Source organism: Alligator sinensis, unplaced genomic scaffold (assembly GCF_000455745.1).
Source record: "Alligator sinensis unplaced genomic scaffold, ASM45574v1 scaffold1261_1, whole genome shotgun sequence".
Lineage (NCBI taxonomy): Eukaryota > Metazoa > Chordata > Crocodylia > Alligatoridae > Alligator > Alligator sinensis.
In genome coordinates, this window is record NW_005842789.1 from 5,350 (window position 1) to 12,862 (window position 7,513).

The window sequence follows — 7,513 nt, forward strand, 5'->3', positions numbered from 1 at the left end:
TCCCGCGCCGGGATCGGCGGGCGCAAGGCGGAGGGGGCAGGCGGGGAAGGGGCCGTGGGTGTGCGTGAGTGTGTGCATGGATGTGTGCATGCGCGCGCGTGTGCGTGCAGGGCTGGTGCGCGTGTGTATGTGCGTGTGCATGCATGTGTGTGTGTGTGTGGCGCGCGTGTATGTGTGTGGGTGTGGCATGTGCCTGTGGGTGGGTGTTGAGCGCGCGTGTGCATGTCTGTGTGGGGCTGTGCACGCGTGTGTGGGTGTGTGTGGCATGTGCCTGTGGGTGGGTGCTGCGCGCGCGTGTGATGCGCGTGTGCATGCCTGTGTGAGGTGTGCACGTGTGTGCTCCGCGTGTGCGTATCTGTGCGCGCGTGTGCATGTGTGTATGTGTTGCGTGTACACGTGCGTGTGTTCCGCGTGTACATGTGTGTGTGCGCGTGTGTTCCACGTGTGCGTGTGTGAGTGTATATATATGTGTGTCTGGGGTATAGGTTGTAGGCGTGTGATGGTGTGTGAGAGAGAGAAAGATCCTTGTTTTTCTGTCCCCCCCGAGTCACAGGGGTCTCATCAGCCTCGGGTCGGAAAACCCCATCACATGAATGCAGAATCGCTGCCCCCCGCCGGCTCCAAAATACAGAAAAAAGGGGTGGGGGGAAGGGGGCGGGACCCGAGGTTTTGCCTTTTGGGAGGGGGCGGTGAGAGGGGGGTTTGCCCATTGCGAAGGAGCCCAGCTGAGACGGCTCTTTTGGCTTTAATTGTCGCGATGTTTTGCTGATCAATGTGGAAGTCAAAGGAGACACCCGGCCCGGGCTCCGCTCCCGCAGCACGCCGGCGAGGGCAAGGGGCCGGACCCCCGGGCCGCCTGCCCCCCGCCGCGGGAAAGAGGAAACCCACTTTTGTGTTTGATCCTTGGATGGTTTCGCCCCTTGTCCCCCCCGCCCCGCTCCCCTAGCTACGGACACCGCTCGGATCCCCAGCCCGGATCGCTCCTCCAGGCCCTGATGATGAATAATAGATTGCAATGTAATATCCAAATAAGCTGGCTGGCTGGGGCAGGGCCCAACACCCCCACCTCAGCCCGGTCTCCCTTGGAATGAAAGGTGGGGGTGGTCTTCCCTGCCCGACACCGAATAAGACCAAGATCCTGATCCCTGCAGAGTTCAAAGGGAAGAGGGACCTTTTCCTAACATATATAGATCCTCCACTGCCAATTCAAGGAAGAATCTGTGTGTGTGTGTGTGTGTGTGTGTGTGTGTGCGCGCGCGCGCGCGTGTGTAGCTATGCGTGGGATGGGAATATATATAGGTAAGTGTGTGTGTCTACATATGGGAATATATATACATACGTGTGTATGTATGGGACTATATATACATAAGTGTCTATGTATGGAAATATATATATAGGTAAGTGTGTGTGCGCGTTTATGGGAATATATATACATAAATGTGCGTGTATGGGAATATATATGTGTGTGTGCGTGTGTATCTACATATGGGAATATATATGTGAGTGTGTGTGTCTCTGTATGGGAATAGATATACATAAGTATATGTGTGTGTATCTATGTATGGGAATATATATGTGTGTGTGTGTGTGAGTATGTGTGTCTACGTATGGGAATATATATACATAAGTATGGGAATATGTATATATACATGTGTATGTATGTGTGTGTGTGTATGGGCATATATATACGTGTGTGTGTATTTCCACCGCCCCCATCCAAGAGTAACTTTCTTGCATTTTGTCTTTCGGGAGGACATGCATTTTGGGAGAACAGATGGAGGGGGGAGAGGGCAGGTTTCGTAATTATGCTGGTTCCTTTCTCTCTCTGTGTTTCATTAAAAAGGGACTCTTTAGCCATCACCTCATTCACGGAGGTATGTGATGGAAAACAGTCTCTCCTCACTCCAGATTTTATTGTCATCATTATGATTTCGTGGAGCCTGCACACAAAGCCGGCTTTGTTGGAGAAATTATAGACGGAGCAAAGCTCGCGCTGCAAAAAAAAAAAAAAAAAAAAAAAAAAAAAAAAAAAGTGCAAAGGGGATTAATGGAGAAAGGTGTATTTTTTTTTCATCTGGGGTGGGGTAGAGATGAAGGACAGGAATCTCTCGTGATCGGTTCTCCCCGCGCGTGTGTGTCGGTGTGAGTGCGTGTGTGCATGTGTGTGTGTGCTGAGCAGTCCTGGAGGAGGAGACGGGGGGAGGTTGCGTTGCTTCCCGCGGTCCTGCTGGACAAGGGGAGCTCGGAGTTGGAGGTGAGGCGCCCTGGGCGCGGGGGCAGGACCGGGCGAGCGCCGGGGTCAGCTCGGAATAGACCCGGGGCTGGAAATGGAGCCGCTCCATTGTGGAGCGCTGGCACCGTTCCCAGCCGCCGAGGAAGTGCCGGGGTATTTTTGTCCTTGCTAAAGGTGATCGCCCCCGGGCCCTTTCCCCGTGGGGCTTGGCCGGGGGGGAGGCTTAAAATCCAGCATCGGAGCTGTGGATTGGGGGGGGGGGCCCCCCCCCCGATCCTCCCTCCCCTCTTCTTTTCGCCGATGCGAGTCCGGTCTGCTGGGGGAGCCGGTGGTGCTGGGAGCAGCTTCACTTCTGTCCGCCGAGACCTTGCAGCGCGCTGTCCCCGGCGATCGGCCTTTTGTTATCAATGTCTCCTCCAGCTCCCGATTCGGGGCCGGGGCGCGGCGGAGGGGCTGGGGCGGGGGGAGGGGGCGATTTCTGAGCCAGCTTCTTTGTGAGTGGCAGGGTGGGCTGGGGGGGGGGGGGGTGGTCGCGGGGGGGGGGGGCTGGGGGGGTGGCGGGGGGCTCCCTCCTGCCTTGCTCGCCTGCTGGAGGTTACACACACGCACACACGCCCTCCTCCGCCAGCCTCGCAAGATCCAACACCTGGTTAACAGGGCAGGGAGCACGGAGGGGCAGATTCTGATCGGGAGGTTGTGTATGTGTGTGTGTGTGAGATCCCGGTCACAAATACCCCCTTCTCCCGCCCTGGCACCGCTGGGGAGTGCGTGGGCATCCCCTCTATGGAGACTGGCTGCCAGGGGGTGGAGGAAAGTGACAAGCCACTGAAAGGCAGAATCCACTGGCGGGGGGATCACCCCCCCAGCCCCGATCCCACGCGTGGGTGATGTGCCAGGCGGGCATATACCTTGCTCCACGGATCCTTCGGGCTGGCGCAGCTGAACCCCGTGCCCCAGATAATCCCCTGCCCCATGTGCGCTGCGGACAAAAGGAGCTTCCCACCTGTCCTGTCTCTCGGCGGAGCCGAGCCTCATTGCCCCACTTGCCAGGCTCGTCCTGGCTGGCTCCCGTGCTCCGGCGGCAGGACTGACAACCGCGCTGCTTGAAAGGCCAGGTCAGGCAGAAGCCAGGCGGAGATCGCAGGCAGGCAGAGATCAGACGTGGCGATCCACCTTAAAATAGACGCGCCGCTTAGAAGCCCTCCCTTGCTAGACAGCTGCAGCACAAGCCACCCACAAAACCCAGGGAGAAGTGACCGCAGTGACCCCATAGTCCCCGAGAGCGGTGCCGAGCTGGCCCGGCTCCCTGCGGTTTGAACACGGGCTTTGGCAGGAGCCTGGACATATGCACTTCTCCCTTTCGGGTATCCCACCCCTCTGTCCTAGCATTGATCCTACACCCCCTTGCCAATTTGGGAGTGGGGGGAGAACTCCTGTTGGGTGCTGAAGCCTTTAAACAATGCAATGAATCTGGAGAGGCCAAAGCTGAGCCGGACTCTGGGAAAAAATCTGCCCCTTCTCCCAGTCGTGGGTGTTGAGCTCCTGAAAATCCGCCTCTCCGGCTCTTTGGAGCATTCACTCCCCTTCCCTTTCATCCCAGCTGCCTACACCCATACCCGGGGCCTGATGGGTGCTGTGCTGTGCTGTGTGTCCGGGCTGGGGGGGGTTGAACACGACTCATCCTGGAGAATGTAGCAGGCTCTCGCAGTCAACGAGTTTCGCAGCCACTGAGGTGGCACGGAGGATTTCCATTGGAAATACGCTTGAAATTAATAACAAATATAATTAGCCAGGGCCCTGAGCTGCTGCTGGCGGGGGCCAGATTCTGTACCGTGTCCTCTGCAGAAAAAGCCTGAGCCCTCAGATGAGATTTTTATTGATTCTGTCTGGTTCTGCTTGGTTGAGTAGGAAATACACTTTTTTTTTTTAACAGACCAGCTTTTTCTCTGAGTTAAAATAATTCCGTGCGATCTCTTGGGAGTTATTAATAACAACAACAAAAAAAATCATTGGACGAACCTGAACGCAACTAAAAAAACCGGACTTAAAATAATAGGAAGGGATCGTGTCCTGGGAATCTCTCATTGCAATAGGTGGAGGGTTGAGCTGTGGCACCTTGTACCTGCTTCCTCTACTTCTCAACCAGGGGTATCGCTCACTGCACTGAGGGCTTCCTCCAAGCAAAGCTCTAGGGCAGGGATTTTCAACCAGGGGTCCGTGGCACCCGGGGGTGCCGTGAGATCCTTTCCAGGGTGCCACGGGATGTTAGTGATTCACGGGATCAAAGCAGGGACTTCCAGCAGGAGTCCATAGTTTTGAAAACTCTCTGCCCCGGAGTGCTCTTTGCAACAGGACAATTGCTCTGTCATTTTTCCGTACTCAGAAAACGAGTGAATACTAAGAGCTGGCATTTTCCAGGGTGGAGGAATTGAGTCCAAGGAGGTTGAGTACCACTGCTGTGCGGCTTTCCTGGCAGCCTTTCCAGGACCCGCTGTGCAGTCTGAGTCTCTTGTTCGTTTGGAGCATGTCTTAAAAACCAAACGGCCCGAATGCAGTATTGCGAGTTGATTTTCATACACACGTATCCAGGTGCCTTCATCCACCTGCGCGTGTCTCCCATCTCTCCAGAGTCGCGTTTCTGTCTGGTACCCAGGTCTTGTAGGATGGACTCTGTCACACACGCACGGTCAGTCCTGGCTGCAGGGAAGCGAGCCTGGGCCGTGTACCCGAGCGCAGAAAGTGGCTGGGGGAATAGGAGGGAATGCGGGTAAAGGACGGGCTAATACAACCCTGACTTCACCTCTCAACAGAGAATAAAAAAGGCAAAGATTGTGTCTAACGCCATCAGTCTTGCGAGCTGCAGCCTGTTCCCCGAGATAGATCCCACTTGTTTCTGACTTTGCTCTGGATTTAGACCTGGATAAATAGGAGCAGAATCCAGCCCGGGGTGTAGAGTTACGAGGGCACGAGTAACCTCCCCCTGGAGTGTTGTGTTCAGCAGCTTGGGGGTACTTGCTGGCTGGTTTATTTTTTATTTATAGCTTCGAGAAAGCAAGAGGGACTAGAAGGCTCTGACTTGCTTTTCCACTCAATTACTCACTGTTTCCTCTCTCCCCACCTTCTCAAATCCAGGTTTGGGGCCCATCTGTAGTAATCCCGCATAAAGCTGCATTCATGGTCACTAATGCTGCCTTGATTTTTTTTTCCATAGGAGATAAAAAAAAAAAGTGTCTGCAGCCTGCAGTGAAAGGGAAGGGAGCGTTTGCATCTGGGGTGGGGGTCGGTGGATACAAAGAGGTGAAGAGCTGGGTGTTGGAAAATAATGCAACGATTTTTGGGGGGTTACATCTGTACAAATATTTTCCTGGTTGTAAAGAAGGCGGAGGAAGTTGCTTAATTCTCTGAATGACCTGATAGTAGGGGAGTGGGAGGGGTGGGTAAAGGGTGGAAATACCTTAAAACTGCCCTTAACATTGAGAAGTTAGTTCACGGGTCACTGGTCGGTCCAGAGGCAGAGATCTATCTAATTTCAACTCTCATGTTATGGAGGTCGTGCTAGTTCTGAGACTTCCAGCACGCCCCTCTCACATCTGAAAACCATCGAAGACTGGAGGTTTTGGGCTTTTTTCTTTTCTTTTTTTTCTCCTTTTTTTTTTTTTTTTTTTTTTTGCAATTCGCGCGCCAAAACAGGAGGAAAGAGGCGTGCGCCGAAAAAGGAAGAAGAAGGGGGGGGGGGCTGTAAAATATAATTTCTTATAAAATATGATGTCTTATTTGGCTGATGGAAAGTTGGAGGGATCCTGAAAGAGATCTGATGGGGGGCGGGGGGAGAAATGAAAGGGAAAAATGTTGCCTTTAGGGATTTTGAATCGAGACAGTTTGCATACTGACTTGGAGGCCGGGAGGAAGCAAAGCAAATAAAGATGAGCAGGATGTCCATTCCAAATTGTCCCTCTGTGAAGATCCCTTGATTATACAGTAATGTTAGTTAAGGCGTCCAGGAGTGATTTGTGTATCTCACTGGAGACATTTAAGAAGGCTCTGAGCTCCCACTCTGGAAGTGAAGCATTTATTTGGAAACACTCGATCTCTTTGGTTTTAGCCTTTATTTTTCTGCGAGCATTTTTACCTTTCCCTCCATATAACCCTCCCCCCACCCTCTGTGATTCTCCCTCTGCTCAGTCTCTATTTAAATCCCAGGGTAAACGATCAGCATATTTCTCCTTTCCCCTCGCCCCCCGAATCTGTCTAAAATGCAGCTCCTGTTTAGGGGGGAGGGGGGGATTTAAAGGAAGACAAAAAAGCAGGATATACCTGTGTATAATAGCAGGATGTAGAACCCGCGGCGCTTCGCAGGAAATTAACATACAACATCATTGATTTCCTTGGCAGGAGTGATTGGTGGGGCAAGGAGACTTGCATGCTTTTTAAGGTGCTGGAGTTGTTTTTCGCTTGCAGGGAGACTTGCCTGCTTTTTAAGGTGCTGGAGTTGTTTTTCGCTTCTCTTCCTTGCTTGGCCCTCTCATTCCTGCAGATCTATTTGGAAATAACAAGGGGGGGAGGACCCCCCACCCCCAGGCTGCCTGGCGATCTGAAAAGGCGATCTGCCTCTGAGCCTGGCGCGTTGCAACCTTGGGCAGGTTTTAAGCCCAGAGATACATCTCAGGTCACGCTCCGCTCGTGCCTGTCCAAGTCCTTCACCCCTCCTCGCTGGCGTCAGGGTCCCCCGTTTTGCAAACCCAGGGATCCGATCTCTTCTTGCTCTGCTCGCAAAGGCTCCTAGCCCCAGCCCCGTCCTCGGGCGTGGGTGTGGAACAGAGACGCGTCTGTCTTGCAGGAAAGAAATGTTGGATGGTCCTAATAGGATTTATGGAGGATGTTTGATGCCCCTTTCCCTGCCATGGTTGCTAATGCCACTCGCGTGTCCAGCGGTGCGCGTCTGGTGCGGTGATCAACAGGGGCTGCCTGCTTTTTTCCCTCCTGCATCTTCCTGCCCCTGCCTCAGGGTTTGGGAGGATGGAAATCTCTTGCTGCTGTTCTGAACGCGCCTGACCCAGAGCTCGAGGCTCCTATAGGCGGAGAGCTACAGCGCTCCAGACCCTTGCGGGGTCCTGGGTGGGGGGGATCTGCTGCCCTAAAGGGGAGGCGGAGTGGGGTGGGGGCAGGAGCGCCTCCCCAGCCCCCAGCCCTGGAGCTGCTCTGCGGTGTCGCCTTCTGCCCCGCCTCCCCCCTGTCCCTGCCCCGCGCCCCCCATCTCCGGCCTCCAGGGCGCACCACGAG

At 54.1% G+C, this 7,513-nt stretch overlaps 1 protein-coding gene across 1 annotated transcript in view; it reads left to right on the forward strand.

Moving 5' to 3' along the window:
* Positions 1–1,595: 1,595 nt before the first annotated feature.
* The window catches only part of PCGF2 (polycomb group ring finger 2), a 38,786-nt gene continuing 32,868 nt past the window's right edge, over positions 1,596–7,513 (forward strand). Inside the window, exon 1 of the mRNA XM_025191121.1 lies at positions 1,596–2,254. The gene's annotated coding sequence lies outside the window, so the exon portion shown is untranslated. The remainder of the gene's footprint in view (positions 2,255–7,513) is intronic.